Consider the following 20276-nt stretch of genomic DNA (forward strand, 5'->3'; position numbering starts at 1 on the left):
AGGTCGAACTCGAGTTCCAGGCACTTCAACGCTAGGCGCGCTCAGAAGTAGCCTTGTATGGGCGAGGGTCGCGCTCAGGCTATTCTTGTGAATTTTTTTTTTAGTTTCTAAACCAAACGATCACAGTTAAAACCAAACAAGGGTGGGTGGGTTAAGATGGGGGATTGCCCCTTGGATTCAAGAAATTGAATTCTTGTCCTAAAAGAGTTTAAGATGGCAGCGGTGCCATTTGATAAAGACAAATTTATGTTAAACAAACTATCTATGCATAAACACAAATAGTCAATCAACATAAACAAGTGCTTAATCAATATTCCTACTCTCAATTCATTATACAATATAGAGAGTCAGGATTCGTTCCACTCTTAATCTATCAAGACTAAATGAATTTAATTAATCAAACACAAAGAAACAATGGTGAGGACAATGAGAGTAGTGTTATGTTTTATTTAAACTAAAACTAATTATAAATTAAACTAATTTAACTAAGCAATTAAAAGGTGAATTAAATGAATTGGAAGAACATAGAGGAAGGTTTAATCCATCTATGTGAAGCTATGATTATTCTAACTAGTTTCTCATATTTTAATCTTAACCTTTATTAATCTACACAAGGTAAAACAACAAAACCCACAATTTATTATTGATCCCTAAACAATCCTAGCAATCTTTGTACTAAGATATGATTAGCATAAGAGAAATTCTCCTCCACAAATCTCTTTGTGGAGTTTCCTTTCTCTAGTTCAACTTTTATAATCTCTATCTCTAGACAACTATAAAACTTGAACTTGAAGCACATAAGACTAAGAAAACTAAAGAAGAACAATCATAACCCTCACATAGACTTCATAAAACTCCTCTAATGGAGTTTTTAGCTTATTTTCATTAGGTTCATTAACAATAAACAATAATAATAAGACATAATTAAATTAAACTAAACTTGATTAAAATAACTTGAATTCGAATTTGAAGATTGAAATATAAACTAAGTATTTTTTTCTAAAATTCAAAACTTGTTCTAACAACTAGTAAAATTGACAACTAACTAGATTAATCTATAGAACTAATTTAATGAATTAAAACTAAGTATTTTGATCATTCACTAATTAAAAACTAACTAAAACTAATTGACTAAGTAAAAACTAACTAAAAACTCCGTACCTATTGTTCTCACTACAAGAAAACTGGTTTTTGCCCACGGTCCAAAATCGTGGGAAAAACCCTTTTCCCACGGTTTTGGACCGTCGCAGGACCGTGGGGTTTTTGTTCGTCGGCAATAGTATGCCCACAGTCATGACCGTCGGTAAAGCCTACCAATAGCTACGGTCGTTGCGTCAGTTATTGCCGTCGGTATGGCCACGGCAGAAACCGTGGGATAGTCCGTGGCAAAAGGTCAGTTTTTCCTACGATTAAATCGTCGTGGGATAAGATCAGTTTTTCCTTGACCCGAGGCCGTGGGTTATACTATATTAGCCACGGCTTTGGGACCGTGGCAAAACTCTTTTTTCTATTAAAAAAAAAAATTAGTTGGCTGTTTTCACATATCAACTGTTTTACACATTCTTTCCAATTACACAACCTCAATCATATCCACAAAACTTTCTACAAATTCTTCATTGCACAATTATCAAAAGATAGAATTCCAAGTGCAAAAACAAAACAAACATAACAAATGAAAAAATAAACACGGAACAACTTAATAAGGGGAAATACAAGCCATTACAAGGAAAGCATAAGTTATGTTCGACTCTAAAATAAGAACATGGACTTGAACACGCCCATCTTCATCATCCAGCCTTCACGATACCATTAATCCAAGTCTAACCTTTTACATACTTTGCGCACTTCATGCTTGCCAAGACGTGCTGCAAATCCTGCAATATGGCTACCCGAGATTTCATACTAATCAACGTCAAAACTTGCTTTATACTCATCAAACTAGTTGCCAACCCTAGTAACTGGTTTAAAGTTTGTTAACTCGTTATTCGTTAAGATGATGCCATGCATAATCAGATTAGTGCAACTAAATTAAAGTCTAAGAAAACTCAATCATTAACAAGGAACGGCTTATAATGGTAGGAATGTAAAATACTTACCACTAAAATCAAACAAAATATAAAGTCAAAATTGCGTACATGAAGCAAGCTTCATTGGAACAGATGTTACTTCTATACAACTTGACACTTTCAGGTAGTAGAAGTAGGTGAAACAGATGTTAACTATATTTCTATACAACATTTAAGTAGGTGAAACAAATGCTTTCTATGTTAAGTCTTACCCCTGAGGCACCATGTAATGATATCAACCACTTATCTTGGACATAATTTTTATGCTAACTATGTTTCAAATCAAACTTGCATTGGGATTTAAAACAAAGCAAATTTACAAGGTTCTAAGAGCAAGAACAAATAGCACCATGTGTGTAGTAATTCACTTAAATATGAGATAAACACTCATGGGTCCTCCACTATATATAGTACATGGTGCTATATATAGTACGCAATGAAACTGTCTCGAAATGAAATTGTTAAACTAGATAAAATCATGTTATACATAAGGAAAATGAAAAATTTCCCATTTCAACATTCAAACATAAGACTAGAAAATTAACACAGTCAAACTTACAAAAAAAAAAGAGTGAAGCTTGTGTACCTGGGCAAGTTACAATCTTTGGGTTGCCAACGCCACTTAGTATAGAAACATCAGGTCTACCATTCTCATAACACCTAAAACCTTCATCCAAACACAAACAATCTCTTTCCCGATACAATGCATTTGTTTCCAGAGAGTAGTATTACTAGTATAGCAATACTAATTACTAAAGCAGAGTACCCCTGACCATGCACATCTCTCATCTGGTGAAGTGATTTCCATCGGGGAACATTAACATCAACCAAAGAAGGCAAAGCTCGAAGTATCTCTCTTGTTTGCAATACTATCTGACTGTTTTCTTGAAACCAAAACAAAAAACTTAAATAAGGACTATTGAATTTCACACTCAAATAAAATTCATACTTTGTACAAATACACGGTGGTTTGAGCCATGAGACACCAAAATTTATTAAATGGATTTAACTCGCCCACATGAAATCATGTTTAAGCTTTTGTTAATGAAAAATAAGAGAGAAAGTGATGGGGTTTTTGGCATAGAAAGGAGAGAAGAGAGAAAATGGATTTTTTTTCTCATGTAAATTCAATTATTCTTGATTTAATTTTCTTTAGATACAAACAACCAATAGGGGCTGACTTCGTTATTTTTTGTGTCATGGGCCATGTGGGGTAGTCGCACCCTTATTTCATTCATATATCACATTAGAGCTGCTTAGGTGGCAACTCAAAAGTACCAGTATTGTTGAGCATGCTCAATCAAATATATGAATTTACTTTTTCAAGCTCCCTATATATTGTAGCAATTTGCAAATCTACTAAAACCATAACTCTTGATACTAAAACCTACTATATTATAAAGGAACGCCGTAAACCTTCTAGAACTCTATGTAACATGGACACGCCAAATTTGGAAAATAATCCGCGTCGGACACATTGTATGTGATATACCTAAAATTTTCAGAATTTGCCGTGTCGGATACGGACACACCTATCCGTGTCAATTTAACTTCGGAACTCAATTTAAAAACTTCAAAACTCTTGTAAATACTGCCTAAATAATAAAATGAAAATAAAAAAAGTGATTATCAATTTCTTTCTAGTTATGATATCCTACATCACATCCATACCGGAAAGGCAATCTCGACAAAGGGACACGTATTCAAGAGTTTGAAGGCACGAAATCCCGGTATTGTATGATCGGAGACAAAGGGCGAGGCACTAAGTTTCCTATGTGGCAGCTTGGATTCAATAGTGCTATCATGCTATTTTCACCCAAAATTACTACTACCACAGACGCATTTGACACGGGATATATAGGTAGTTCAATCATGGGTAGTCAAGCGGGATATACGGGTATCGGGTTTGTAGTTTGTACTTCATTTTTGTATTTTGCGGGTAATTGAAGCCAAATTGTGTTTAATTCCGATAAATGAATTTTACCTAGCTACTTTGTTCCACTTTCCCTAGCTAAAAAAAAAAAATATGGGAGAATGCTTGTCAGGCGACAAGTGCAGGAAGTGAGGATTTATCTGAAAGTTACATCTCCTAAAAATCACCACAACAATGAGATATATTGACATTAACCATTGGGGATGCTCTAACACAATCGGAAATGCCCCAACTTTTTTGTATTTTCCCCATAATGATATATACTAGAAAAGATTTAGCATAAAGTTATGAAACAAAAGAACTAAATGAGTTAAACTAAAGTTCATGTCAAAAGTGTACTGACGAGAGAATTCTCCCACGGGGAATTGTTGGCATCGATTGGGCATACAACTTTGTTGTTTCAACTGCCATATAAGCTTTAAAGATAAGGAGCGACCCGGTGCCTTCATAGCTTTGAAAAGAATATACAATCAACAGTTAGTGTGAGCGAAGATTAATGAAGACATTGTATAAAATAACTTGAATAAGATAAGTGACGCATGTTGTACCCATTAATAGTAGATGAGAGAAAGATGAGATAAGGACCAAACAAAGACTTCTGGCGGCAATGGAATCATGGTTGCTTCATCAACAACCAAGAGATCAACTTAGGATAGCTGTTCACTCTCAAATGGCTGAATATCTTGTAAATCAGTTCAACTATAACCCATATTATACATAATCATACCTATCTCATATACAAAAGTCAGGCATTGACCCCTTTTCGGGGTTCACCCACGCACTAATTTCCGACTTTATTCTAAAACAATCTATAAGGAATAAGAGTAGGCTTTGAACAAGTAAATTATGCTTTTTCATAAGAGTAGGCATTGAACAAGTAAAGAATGTGTTGCAAGTACTTAGCAGCTCACGGAGAACGAACAAAGATATACATTGACCAACTTATAAGAAAACTTGATGCAAGCCCGGACAACTAAAAGCTAAACACCCCAATTCATAAATTCAGTCCAACAATACCAAGTAAGACATAAGAACGGTAATAAAAAAAAAAAAAATAAAAACCAAAAACAGTTAAACCATCAATACAATGAGATAAATATTAAATTCTTTACCTTGAATAAAGGTTGCACGTTGAGGACAGTCGAATAATCTGAGATGTTTGGTCGAAAGATAAATTAGGTCTTGATGATTACATACTCACAAGTGCAACATCGATTAAAAAAAAAAAAAAAAAAAAAAAAAAAAATCTTTAATAGTATAATAAAAGATTATACGTCACCTTCAACTTGTAATGGGGGAGTTCGGAGAAGAGAAACAAAGCTTGTAATCCCCTTCCCGTTCTATAAATCATATGAAAATAAAAATTGAAAAATTAGTTCTCCTAATTTTGTCAAATAAAACCCTAAAAGGAAAAAATCGGTGCTTGAAACAGTTTTTTTTTTTGCTTTTACTTACCTTGTCGAGATGAGAGAAGTAGAAAGAGAGAGAGAAAGAGAGAGAAAATGTAAGTGGGGTGGGAGGCGAAGCTAATTGGTGGTGAGGAAGAAGAAAATAGAATAACTGATCGATTTAGTATTCGAGTGTATGTTTTAGCAACAGTTTCGGGCCCTAACCCCACGGTCAAAACGCGATGGATGTGAATCTGACAAAAAAAGTCTTACCCGACGGTTTCTCTCGTTAAGGTGACACCCACGCCCAAGTAACAGGTAAACCGTGGGTAATGGTATTTAAGTATGCTTACGAGCTTAAAACTATTTGCTACGGTCAATAATCGTAGGAAAAATAGCAAGGGTTCATGACCGTGGCAAAAAATATCGGGTATCCGTGGGCAAAAGTCCATTTTCTTGTAGTGCCTAAACTCTTTTTTATGAAGTAAAACGAAGTAACTTAAGAGCTAAGCTTTTGTCTCTTGATATAGAAGAGACAAGATCCACTTTTTCATGTATGGGCTGAGGAGCCATGTTTTGGGCCGGAAAATCGAGCCTAAAACCCAATTTCTTCAGTCCACAGAGGCCTTTTCAGCTGGATTTGACTTCAACAGCCTTTTCGTCTACTTTTGCTCCTTTGATTCGGTCAAGGCTTAGACCATTGGAAATCTCATTCCGAGCCGGTCCTTTTAACATAAGGTAGGCCTAATTCCGAAGTCTAAGTCCAAAGATACAGCTTCCGGAAGTTCTACTGACTTTTGTGTGATATTTCTGTCTGCGTTGACTTTGACTTTTCAACTTTGACCTGACTTTAAAAAGGTTTTTTCTCCTTGAATATTGGCCTTTAATCATATAACTTCTTAACAACCAACATTTGCTTCTTTATCTCGTAGAAGGGACGTATTTCTACATATATTCGACTCTAATGCCTGAAATACACAAATACACGATAACAGTTGTAGACACCCCATTTTTGCACCTCAGGCATAATTCATTCACGATTTTGCCTTGAATTAAATTTGATCATATAAGATGATTTGCTTTCTAGAGTCTTCTTTTCTATATCAAAATTCTTTCTATTCATCTTCTTTTAGCGTCTTTAGACTCTCCTCATCATGTTCTAGCTATGGCTGAAGTTTCGTTGCTTTCTGAGTTTTGAGATGAAAATGACCAAAATGCCCCTGTAACCCTTTGGAGCCCAAATCTCGTTTTTTCCACTCTTTCTTTGGATGAGATTATTTCATATTTGAATTCCCCTTGAAAAATCCTTCAAAATGAGTACAAGCTTGCCTAGGTTACTTTTGGATTTCGGAAACCCTAATCTTGCCCTATCCCGGTTTCAATTTGGATTATGCGCCTTTGTTGAGTGCAACGTTTTTTTGGAGTAAGATTTCGACCCAAGGATATTTTTAAGAGTTCATGGACCTTCCTAATGGATTAATTAACAATTTTTGTGAAGAAGAGTTTGCCTAATTTTGACCCGGTCAAAGGGAATTTGCAGCATTGAAAATATGGTCAAAATGGGCCTTTTTTGTGGATTTTGGACTTGTGCTTATGGGCTGTGGATCCAGCTCGAGTTGGACCTTTTCATTAGGGTTTCTAGCCCATTTTCAAGCCTCCAAAAACCTAGATAGCCTTCCTTATTTGTTTGATTTGATTTGATCCCAAAAATCAAGAATATTCTAGAGAATATGCCATTTTGGAGCCAAGTTTGGAAACCCTGGATTATGGGCTCATTAAGGACGTGTAGGGCTTGATTTTTTGCCCTAATCCATCTGAAATATCCAAAGATCAAGGGCCAAGATTGCACCCCTTATCCCACCTCTTGAATCAAGGGCCAGATTTAGGAGGTGCAACCAAAAAGAGATCAAGCCATTGGATTTTTCTTCATCAATACTCAGCCATTTGATCAAACTCATTACCATATTGAAATCCATCCCAAAAAGCTATAAATATGGGTCTCATTCACCCATAAAAAAATAATCTAGAGCAAGCTAGAGCTAGGAATTTGGAGTTAATAACGGACCTAGTTATTCAGAGCTAATAGCCTTCTTTTCTTCAGTGTTCTTCATTTTTTCTTTCTAGTTCTTCATTTTAGCCTTCTTTTTCTTCTTGTCGATCTTGAGTAGAAACTTCTTTTCACCAAAAGTTGTTTTTTTCCTCAAATCACCTGTTTCAATCCAAAAATCACAATTGTCAATGCAAGATCAAGTTTATCATCAATCAATCAATCAATCTACAGTCAAGTATGAGGCAATATTCCAAATCAGGTGACATCTTTCCTTTTCCTTTTATTTCCTTTAGCATTGCATATTAGGTTATCTTTTTTTTTTTTTAGTTTTATTATAGCATATAGTTATTAGTTTTTAATCCAACTTGGTAGATTAATTTTTCAAGCTTTCTTCGTTTGCCTATCTTAACACGTTACACCTCAATAGAAGTAAGGCTAGTTTTTACCAGGCGATTGTGGGTGCCTAACACCTTCCCACATCGTACCTTGACTCCCGAACCCAATAATCATCTAGTTTTGAGGGCTAGTCCTTCACATAGGTTTTACTAAACTTTTCCTTAGTAAAGTTAGTGGCGACTCTAAAATCAATTGCATAGACCTAGGTACACATTTTTGCGCATACAGGTTTTTGGCGACACTACTGGGGAGAATCCCTAGAGAGTCAGACTTACGTTTTCTTTTGAGGTGTTTCAGTTAAGATAGGAAAGAAGAAGGCTTATCCGGAAGCCAGTTGGAATAGAAGGTTAGGGTTAAGGTTATCTCGTGCAACCATTTACTCGCTTATGGAAATGGAGAATCTACCAGCTAATTCTCCTCAAGGGTCTCTTCCACTAGCGTCTCAACCAATGGTTAGTTCCCCACTTATCTCTCAAGATGAACAATCACTATCGAGCAACGGACAATCTCCCCATAGAGGTAGTCAAAATCCAATATCACTTCCAGCCGGATCGGAAGAACTAATGAGACAAGCAATGGAGAGAATGTTTCAAGAAATGCTACCAAAATTCATGAACATGGGGCAAGGACAATTGTCTCAAGGGCAATCCACTCCGCTACCACTACCAAGGTTTGATCTTAACCTACCTACTCCACAAACCCAACTACCTACTAGGAATGTCATACATCAATCCACCCAACTACAACTTCCTATACCAACTCAGACTCCAAGCCAACCAATCTCTCATATCGACTCAACCTACATGGCTCAACCCACCATTCATCATTCATACTATAACCCAAACCAATATACATCCACACCCATGTTCACCCCAAATATATCCCAACCCATGAGCTCTACACCATTCATGTTCCCTCCTCCATACATCACACAGACACCACAACCTACCACTTATATGAACACCCAAAATCAAATTCCTATCATCCAAGATCAATACCAAGGCCCAGTGGTAGACAGATTGAAAAAGATTGAGGAAGCACTGACAAAAATCAAAGCGGACGAGTTGGACTTGGATAGTCTCTGTCCATATCCACAAATCAGGGTTCCACATGGTTTCGAATTCCCTAAGATGGAGAGATATGATGGAACTGGGTGTCCTAAAGCCCATGTGAAAATGTACGCTAGCTACTTGCAGCCTATGGGGATCGGGCCAGAACTATTGGTCCAATTATTCCAAAGGAGTTTAAAGGGTGCGGCACTGACTTGGTGGATGAACACAGACGCTCAGAAGATGAGAACGTGGGCTGAACTTGCAACAGCTTTTGTGACCCATTTTTCATACAATACAGACATCCAGATGGGTCGAAGACAATTGGAGGCACTCAAGCAAGGTCCAACTGAGACATTCACCGAATATGTAACCAGGTGGAGGACAAAGGCAGCTCAGATTCTAGACAGGCCATCAGAGACAGAACAGATTCGAATTGTGGTAAAAAGTGTGAACTTTGAATATGCAAATCGATTGAGTCTCAGCTATCATCCATCTTTTCAGGCTTTGGTTTCAGCAGGGACTCAAATTGAAGATGTTTTAGCTTGTGGAACTATGACCTCAATTGTATCGTCAGGATCAAATGATGCTCGGAAGAAGAAGCCACGATTCGCCATCGCAATAAGCCGAAGGACACACATGTCGTTGCCACACAAGTACAGTCTCAGCCACACACACAGATCCAGGCAGAGGTGACAACTCATCCTTTTTCCCATCAATTCAGTTTCTTTCCAAGACAGCAAGACAGGGGTTTTCCCAGGCAACAGAGACAGTTCACATAATTGGTCAAAAGCGATATTATTAAAAGGGTTAAAACTACAGTTTTGGGCTCTTATCAGTCGCAGAAGGCCAGATGACTCTGGCCCATCTTCATCTCATGAACCATCCTTGTCTCGTGGCGAGTTGTTTAGTTGTGATGTGTTTAGGAAATTTCTCTGTTTTTGTAGAATTTTATTTCGAGTTGTTTAGTTTATTAGTTAGATTTGGATTATGTAATCGTTTTCGAATATTTCATCATTAGTTGAATTTTTAATTTAATTTGGTTTTTGTCCAAGCATGCGATGAATTTTCCATGAATCCCACTTTCCCGAATTGTTTGGGGGTGGTATTATTATTTTTAGCATTGTTTTTATCTTATCTACCATTTTAGAAGTTAAATTTTGCAAACCATGGAAATATGAGTTGTTGGGAATGTTGCCAATATTGGTGTGGCTAAAATTATATATTGTTGTAGTGTTGGAATTTCAATGAATAGAATTAGGAAGTTGATATTTTGAATTCAACCAAAATATTATTGGTTTATATTTGGAATATGCACCAAACTTGTTTCCTTTTTGGTTTTAGAATATTTTGTTTTCGGCAATTGCCTTAATAATTTTGGCAACTTGTGGATGTTGGTTTTAGAAACTAAACCTCTATAAATACTTGATTCACTCTTCACTCACAAACCACACCTATCACCTTGCACTCTCACCTTTCACTCTCATTTTTCTCTTAGTTTTTCACTGCAGAGCACTCAAGGTATACGGAGCGCATCCCGCGCCCATAACATGCCAATTTTGAGCACACACTGTGCTGAAGTGTCTGGAACTTGAGTTAGGCAAGAGTGCGCCCTGCGCCCTGCGCCCTTCATAGGCAAAATCTGAGCGCACCCTGCGCTGTAGTGCCTGGACCTCGAGCAAGGCAAGAGCGCACCCCGCGCCCTTCACAGGCCAATTTTGAGCACACCCCACGCTATGACCTTCACAGCCACTTAAATTTCTGATTTTTTGTGCATTTTTCCAAGGTTGTTTGCAACACTTCTAGAGTATATTTGTTATGATGACATCACCTCATATCATACCGGAGCAGTCTTTTGAAGATTTGTTCCGAAGTAACACCAATGAAGGATGGTTCCGTGATAGAATCGTGGAGTCAAAATGGACACATTTACTGACAGAGTAACACTTAACAGGCTAGCACGAGTTGACGATACATGGAGAGAGGCTTGGCAAGTTATCATGGTGTGGCAGGACGCAAAAGAACCTCACTTCTATGTAGACGAGGATGATGATGCCTAAATGCTGGATAGGAGGTAAGTTTTTATTTTTGTTCGTGTCTGCTTATGTCCCAAGCAATTTACCTTTTTGTTACCCCATAACGGGTGGAACTCATAGAGAGTTGCTTCTATTTTTATTTATCTATATTAGTATGTTTTAACTTTGTTTTGCAGATGTTCCAAAATTTCATGCGTTTCCATGGTTTTTTTCTAACCTTTTTATTTAAATACTTTGAGGACAAAGCATGCTTTTGTTTGGGGGTGGCATAGAAACACAAGTAATTTAAGGCATTTGTTAGGATATAGATATGTACAATATGCACTTGTTTTCTAGTAAAAAAAATCAAAAATTCAAAAATATAAATAAGAATTTATGTTATACACTTAGGAATATTGGTATTATTTTCTCTTAATAATCTAGAAGTTTCACGTGAGCTTCTGGATTAGAATAGTTTTTAGAAACTAGGTTAATATGTAGGTAATTGATAAGAGCCCAAAACTGTAGTTTTAACCCTGTAACAGTCATACTTTTAGACCAATTCTGTGAGTAATAATTAAGAGTTAATACTAATTACGTGTTTTTCGCGCTTTCGAGGGCTTCAAAGTCAATTATGTGCAGAAATGTGCCACTTTGATGAGATAAAGGAGTAATGGTTGGTTGCTAAGGAGTTCTGTGATTAAAGGCCAAGATTCAAGAAGACAAAGCCTTTCTAAAGCCCGGTCAAAGCTGAAAAGTCAAAGTCAACGCGGGCAGAAACAACACACAAAGTCAGCAAAACTTTCGAAGGCCGTATATTTGGACTCAGACCTCGGAATTGGGTCTACCTTATGTCAAAACGACCGGCTCTGAAAGAGCTTTCCAATAGTCTAAGCCTTGGCCTAATCGGAGGAGCAGAAGTGGACAAAAAGTCTGTCGAAGCCAACTGCAGCTGAAGAGGCCTTTTTGGACTGAAAGTATTGGGTTTTGGGCCTGATTCTCTGGCCCAAAACATGGATCCAAGCCCATGCACGATTTTTGGATCTGAACATATAAAAACCAAAGCTTAGCTCTTTGTTAATGGTAGCTAGTTAGACCTAAAACTATAGATAATTCTATAGTTTTCATTAAATAAAAATTAAGTTTAGTTTAAATTCAATTCTTGTTTTAGATTAAACTCTTAGAATCATTGTTCTTCATTAGTTTGATAAATAAAATAGTTAGTTTGTCAATTTTGATTTTTGTTATTTATCATTGTTTAGATCTAAATTCCTTTATTACTTGTTATTCATTTCCTAGTTATTACCTAAGATTTCAATTATTGTTTAGATAAGTTGCATAAAGATAGAATTTTTATATGATGTCTAGTTTTAAATCAATGGGAAATGATAGTAGTATGAATCAAGGATAAACCTCCATTAGAGGGGTTGAAGAAGCCTTGATGACGCTTGATCCTTGTTAAACTTAGAAATCGCCCTGATAATTATTCCACTCTAGAAACGATTAATTCACCATGAGAATGGGTTTAATCGCTCACATGCTAGTTATGAATTGGTAGAAATGCCATGTATAATTAGGGATTAGAATTACTATTTTGATATGCTAAGCATTCAATTTGGATCACGATGAGTCTTTGTTAGTAGGATTAAGTCGAGTTAAGGTGGATTCAATTCCCTTTAATTCTTTATCTAGATTCAACCCCCTTAGCATTCTATCATTTCGTTATTCGTAACTTGTTAATTGAATTCACCTCCTAGTATAGAATTCCCTCGTAAATCTCTCATTAGACTTAAGACCAATTAATTAGACTAGAAAACATTCCATGCTAAAGAACTAGGAGTGGAAGGAATTTGTTACTCCACTGTATTTCGATAGAATTGAGAGTAGAAAACTTGATAAACCTAGGCACGTAATAAGTTTTAGTTTACTTACGTTTTGAGTTTTATCGTTCATTTCGTAGGTAAACTATCATTTTTATGTTTTATCAGTAATAATCTTTGCATCTTTCTATAAATATATTGCATGAGTAGCTATGTTTGTATTGATAGTAAGTTTCTGAAATCTAGGCTAGAGTACTTATTCTACAAATCTTGTGAGAATATAGCCTAAAGCCTTATATGAGTGAAATTTAGCATTGTTTTCATGGTATAATTAGTTACCTTTAGCATTGTTTTCATAGTATAATTAGTCAATTTTAAGTCCCATTAAACCCACTCACCCTTGTTTGATTCATACTGTGGTTGTCCATTTCAGCATTGAAAAGTTCCGCGAAAAATTAATTACACCGCGACCAGCTTCAAACGGAGTGCACCGCACTCCAAACGCTGGAACCTTTGAAGACCCGGCCCAAAACCGAAGCGTGGACTCGCCCTAAAACACTGTAACTTGAAGTTACACGGAGCGTACCTGCACCCAAAGTGAGTGCACCCGCGCGCCCTAAGCTGAATTTTGCCGGATTTCCACAGGTTTGTTTCAAACTTCGAGTTTTTAAGTTTTTCAGTGTTCTAACTTGTTATATACACTAAACACGCGTAAACAAGACGCTATTCATAAGTGAAGCAAGGACGCAATCAGGTATTCCTTTCTTCCATACCTCGCATCTCCAGTTAGAGGTTTATACTAATATATCAAGATTGTTTGGAGGGTTGTCGTGTTTAGACTTAGACTTGCATGAGATTAAGGTCTGGTCGCAGAAAAACAACGAACGTAATTAACCGTCAACGTCAACAAACAAATCTATCGAGTATACCAATCACTACACCTCTAGCTACTATCCCACCCACCACACCTGACATAATGGTCGATTTAAAGAGAGACTCCTCTCTCCGACTTTTACAAAGCCTTGAGCGATAGCCCTAAATCTTGCATCGTTCTAGCGGACCGATTGGGGATTTTGAATTCCCCAAACATATTTAATTTGTTACCCATTTTCCATGGTTTAGACCATGAAAAACTTTATCAACACATGCGTAGGATTGAACAAGTCCTAACAACATTCCACCATCCTACGGTTGGTGCGGAACAAATTAAACTGAGGGTATTTCCCTTCACCTTAGCCGATAAGGCAGCATCTTGGTTAACGCCCAAAGCCTAACTCGTGGACTTGTGGGCTAAACTTGTTCAATTTGTTTATAGAACATTTTTACCCACCCCTAAAGACGGATGAGATGCTTTCCAAGATTCATTTTTTTCGACAGAATCCTTATGAATCATTTTCTGAGGCTTGGAATCGTTTCACCGATCTGCTTATAGAGTGTCCACACCATAACCTAGCAAAAGACACGTTAGTTCGTTCCTTTTTCAAAGGCCTTCTACATCACCATAAAGAAGTCCTTGACATAATGAATGGGGGTAGTTTCCTAAGTAAAGGAGCCTCGAGGAGGCTTACAAATTTTAGAAGATCAAACTAAACGCAATAATAATTGGGGGTAGTGATGATATCCCCGCTCTGCTAGTTCTTCTTCAACAGTCAAGGCCGGCGGTATGTTTAAGATGAAACCCGATCCAGAACTTAAAAATTTAATCGAATCTCTAACTAAAAAGTTTGAGTCTATTTCTGTTCAACAAAAGCCTATCCCCGTCATAAATGTAAACTCCAACCCATGTAATTTCTGTTTGAGTCCTGAGCACCCTAACTCCTATTGTCCTCTCGCATATGAACAACAACAATTAGAGCAAGATAATGTTTGCTCCATTAATAGCTATCCTATTCCTAATGCCCCATCGAGACAACATCCCAACTTTAGTTGGCGAAACAATCAACAAGTTACACCTCCAGGGTTTAATAACCAAAATGTTAGGCAAGCAAACAACTATAACCAAGCTCCACCTAGACAAGGACAAGCTCAGGGGAATTATAATAATTATAACAACCAAGCGCAACCACGACAAGGTCTAGCACAAGGTCAGGGTAATTATAATAGTTATAATACCAATTGAGGTATCGTTCGGTTAACAATAGTAACTATCACAACCCACCCATAAATAATCAACGTGAGATAGTTTCGGTCGCACCACCACGTGACTACTACACCTACACAACCGGATCGTGATCGACGCTTTATACAGGTTACCCAACAACTTTTCCAAACAATGACTCAATCAAACCAACAGATCTTACAATCCATAAATCGGGGCATACAACAATTAGCCCAAGAGAAAGCCCAACCAAAAGCGTGTTTCGGGACAAGCGATACCAAACCCTAAAATAGCAAACCACGCCTTTGAGGTAAATGGTAATACTAGTACGAAACTACAATCGTAGGTGACCTAAATGCCATCACCACTCTCCGTTCGGAAGAGTGGTTGATAACAAAGTAACTATGCCTATAGTGACCCCATCAAGATTCCTACACCGGATATCGAACTAGATGCGAAATAGAAACTGAAAGAGCCTACCACCGTAGAGGTACCCGGTTAAACAACAAACTAAGAAACGAGAAAGCCAAGGTTACACATCAAAGTCGAGCCATATGCTAAATATAAAGTTTAAACCACCATTCCCTAATAAATTAGCCATGTTAACCAGGGATACAAACTTTGAGGAGATTAGGAACGCGTTTTCAAAAATCTAACGATAAACCTTCCTTTTCTCGGAGCTATTAAAAAGTTACCTAACCACGCTAAGTTTCTTAAGGAGTTGTGCACTACTAGGCGTAAGACCAACATACCTAAAGACGCCTTTCTAACTGAACAATTCCCAACTTTATCCGAAAATAATGGAATTGTTAAGTACAAGGACCACGGTCGCCCCATCTTGTAAAATGCACCTTAGGAGATTCCCACACGACGACGCTTTTATTAGACACGGGGAAAGTGTTAACTTACTCCCGTATTATTTGTATAAACAAATAGGTCTACAGGAAATGCAACCTACAAGAATAACGTTACAGTTAGCAGACAAGTCTATAAAGTATCCTAAGGGTGTAGTGGAAAACGTGCTTGTTAAGGTTCAGGATTTCTACTATCCTGCAGATTTTGTTATCCTCGATACAAAAGTCGCTAACGACTCTGTACCGATCATCTTAGGGCGCCCCTTCTTGGCAACTGCCAATGCGCTTATAAATTGCCGTGATGGTAAGATGTCCTTATCTTTTGGCTATCTTTCTGTTGAGGTAAATGTTTTAAAAATGATGAAACAGTTACTAAAATCGTCTATAGATGGGGAGGTTAGCATGATTGAGAGCTTAGCTCAAGATTATTTTAACAACACGTTTCCCGAAAACCAGATGTATAAATTCCATTCTTTTAGAACTTCAGATTTTGTAAATGACTCCTACTTAAAGGAAGTTAACACCATCCTAGAGTCCACACCAATTGTAGACCCTTCGGTTGCCCCATATACTGAATATGAAGACTTGCTACCTAAGCAAGTATTCATTATGCAAAATGGGGACCCTGATGAAACATCTATTTACATTCCTTCCACCCCAGTGCTTAAACCTCTTCCCCCGGAGTTAAAATATATTCAACTTGATCAGGATGGTAGTCATCCGGTAATTATATCTTCTCAGTTAACTAAGGGTGACGAGACACGTTTAATCCGGGTGATTAGGGAACATCGGTCTGCGATTGGTTGGTCCCTAGCCGACATTAAGAGAATTGACCTTAATGTTTGCACTCATCGCATCCATTTGGAGGATAACGCGAAGACTTCTCGCGAACCTCAACGTCGTTTGAACCCTGCCATGAAAGAGGTGGTTAGGGAAGAAGTCTTACGACTACTCGATGCGGGTATCATATACCCAATCTCTGATAGCAAATGGGTAAGCCCCATTCATGTAGTTCCCAAGAAATCGTGAGTTACCATGGTACGTAACGGAAAGGGTGACTATGTTGTCACACAAGATCCTATGAAATGGAGAATCAGTATTGATTCTGAGGACGTTTAAATGCTATGACACGAAAAAGGATCACTTTCCTTTACCTTTTATAGATTAGATGCTCGAGCGCCCTAGATGGTCATGCTTTTTATTGTTTTTACGGATGGCTACTCGGGGCTATTTTAGATTATTATTGATATTGATGACCAAGAAAATACTACCTTCACATGTCCCTTTGGAACATATGCCTATAAACGAATGCCTTTTGGCCTTTGTAATGCTCCTGGTACCTTCCAGCGGTGTATGCTTCATATATTTAGTGACATGGTAGAGCGCTTTATGGAAGTTTTCATGGATGATTTTTCTATCTATGGAGACTCCTTCACAGACTGCTTGTCTAACCTGTCTAATGTTTTGACACGGTGTGAAGAAAAGTGCCTCGTTTTAAACTGGGAAAAGTGTCATTTCATGGTGAAAAAGGGCATAGTACTAGGTCACATTATATCTAGTGATGGCATTGAAGTAGATAAGGCCAAACTAGATAAGATAGCGACTCTACCTAAACCACGGACTATCCGTGATATTAGAGCCTTTCTAGGCCATGCAGGTTTTTATAGGCGTTTTATTAAAGATTTCTCGAAAATAGCTAGGCCTTTAACTAATCTGCTTTTAAAGGATGCAATCTTTGATTTTAATTTTAATTGTAAGCAGGCTTTTGAAACATTAAAAGCCACCCTAACCTCTGCACCAATTATACAGCCTCCCGATTGGTCTAAACCTTTCGAACTCATGTGTGATGCTAGTGATTATGCAGTTGGTGCTTTGTCTTTGGGACGTAAACTAGATAATAAGTCCACTGTTATTTATTATGCTAGTAAAACCTTAAACGATGCTCAACGGAATTATTCAACTACCGAAAAAGAATTTTTAGCTGTCATTTATGCTTTAGATAAGTTTCATGCGTCCTTATTTGGTTGGTTCTAAAACTTTAGTTTACACGGACCATGCAACCTGATAAATGTAAAATGAATAGCCTACATACGAAATGAACGATGAATTCTCAACGTAAGTAAACTAAACTATTTTGATGCTATCTTGTTTATCAAAAATTTCTACTCTCAATCCTATGAGATATAGTGGAGTAGATAAGTTCGTTCCACTCCTAGTGCTCTAGCATGGATGTTTTCTAATCTAACTAGTCGTTTTTAAGTCTATGAGAGTTTTTCTGAAGGGGATCGATGCAACTACCCACAAGATGCAACTAGTCGGTTATCGCAAGGAATGCTACGTTGATTCTATGACAAAGGAGTTAGGGGGATTGAATCCACTAACGGAATCGAAGTAAGATTGTGTCAATTGGTTATTCCTAATCCCCTAATTATACATGGCATTTCTACCAATTCATAACTAGCATGTGAACAATTAAACCCATTCTCATGGTGAACTAATCATTTCTAGAGTGGAATAGAAAATCGGCGACTCTACAATAATCGGAATCAAGCTTTCATCAAGGCTTCACAACCCCTCTAATGGAGGTTTAGCCTTGAATCATTCCGCAATCATTTCCATTTATATTAAAACTAAACATAATATAAAGCATTGAAATTTATTTAATTAAACAATAATGAAATCTAATTTAATGACTAAATTGAACTAAGGACATGAATTGAAATTAGATCTAGAATTGGAATTGACAAAATTGAAATGGATAAAGAATACTACTTTATTGATCTAATCAAATGAAGAACAAGATTCAAAGGTTTAATCTAATAAGGGATTTGAAACTAATTAAAGAAAACAATTAAATCTAGATCTAGAAGCTATTTTAATGGATACTTTCTATTCTAAGCTATCTACCCTAATTCTCTACTATTTTATCTACCATTAACAAAGACTTAAGCTTTTGTTCTTATACATTCAGATCCAAAATTCGTGCATGGGCTTAGAGCCAGGGTTTGGGCCAGAGAATCAGGCCCAAAACCCAATTCTTTCAGTCCAAAAAGGCCTCTTCAGCTGCAGTTGACTTTCACAGACTTTTCGTCCACTTCTGCTCCTCTGATTGGGTCAAGGCTTGGACCATTACAAAGCTCTTTCCGAGCCGGTCGTTTTGACATAAGGTATGCCCAATTCAGGAGGTCCGAGTCCAAAGATCTGGCTTTTCGGAAGTTATGACTTTTGCTCCCAGATCTCGCTAAAGTGGTACATTTCGCACATAATGGACTTTGAAGCCTGAAATGCATAAAAACGCGTAATCAGTGTTAACTCTTACTTATTACTCACATAATTGGTCTAACAGTATGATTATTAAGGGGTTAAAACTACAGTTTTGGGCTCTTATCACAACCCTTAAGTACTTTCTTGCAAAGAAGGATGCTAAGCAGAGATTAATCCGATGGATCCTTCTCCTGCAAGAGTGCACATTAGAAATAAAGGACGAAAGAGGTGTCGAAAACGTAGTTACCGACCACTTATCTAGACTTACAAACGACAATAATAGTTATTCTGAGTCCATCTTTGGACTCCTTTTCCCCGATGAGCGGATGCTATTTTTTCAACACCATGGTATGCCGACATAAATTATTTACCTACCGATGTTATGCCTTATAATTGGTCAAGAAATGAATGTAAGAAGTTCTGGCCAGAGTTAAGATTATATACCACGGGATGAGGGAATATTAATGAAGTTCTATCGCGCTCGCCATGACAAAGAATGTGGTGACCATTTTAATGGAATGAAAATTGCCGCTAAAGTTCTTTAATGTGGATTTTATTGGCCTACCCTTTTTAAGGATGCCCAAGTGCATTGCAAGGCGTGTATAGATTTGCCAACAACTTGGGCTTAATCCTGGCGTAATATGATGCCATTAAATCCAATCTTGATAGTAGAAATTTTTGACGTCTGGGGTATTGATTTCATGGGTCCCTTCCCTATTTCCCATGGTTATATTTATATTCTAGTTGCCGTGGACTACGTGTCTAAATGGATAGAGGCCATGGCTTGCCGTAGCAATGACCATAAGACAGTTGTATTTTTTATTAAGGAGTATATTTTCTGTCGTTTTGACATTCCTAAAGCCATCATTAGTGATGGTGGAACACATTTTTGCAACAGAGTTGTTGCATCTCTAGTGAAAAAGTATGGAGTTACACACAAGGTAGCAACTCCTTATCATCCACAAACTAGCGGACAAGTAGAAGTTTCTAATAGGGAAATCAAAAAGATTTTAGAAACAACTGTAAATCCTGATAGGAAAGACTGGTCAAAGCGTCCATCGGATGCCTTATGGGCGTATAGGACGGCTTTCAAAACTCCTATAGGTATGTCTCCTTTTAGACTTGTATTTGGGAAACCATGTCATTTGCCCGTTGAATTAGAGCACCGTGCTCTGTGGGCTATAAAAAGCCTTAACTTCAATATTGATGAGGCGGGTGTCAAACACAAGTTGCAATTGAATGAGCTTGAAGAAATCCGTAGCGATTCTTATGATCTCGCGAAGGATTATAAAGCTAACATGAAACGTGTTCATGATAAGCAAATCTTGCGCAAAAAGTTTGTG

General features: G+C 37.4%; 1 long non-coding RNA gene across 1 annotated transcript; it reads right to left on the minus strand.

The window, feature by feature from the left end:
• Positions 1–5064: 5064 nt before the first annotated feature.
• On the minus strand, positions 5065–5597 carry LOC147497369 (uncharacterized). The gene is made up of 3 exons (XR_015195333.1): positions 5455–5597; positions 5279–5339; positions 5065–5149 (listed from the first exon to the last, which is right to left on the minus strand). It is a non-coding gene; the product is annotated as an uncharacterized LOC147497369 (long non-coding RNA).
• Between the last annotated feature and the right edge of the window lie 14679 nt (positions 5598–20276).

Source organism: Coptis chinensis, chromosome 5, assembly GCF_015680905.1.
Source record: "Coptis chinensis isolate HL-2020 chromosome 5, ASM1568090v1, whole genome shotgun sequence".
Lineage (NCBI taxonomy): Eukaryota > Viridiplantae > Streptophyta > Magnoliopsida > Ranunculales > Ranunculaceae > Coptis > Coptis chinensis.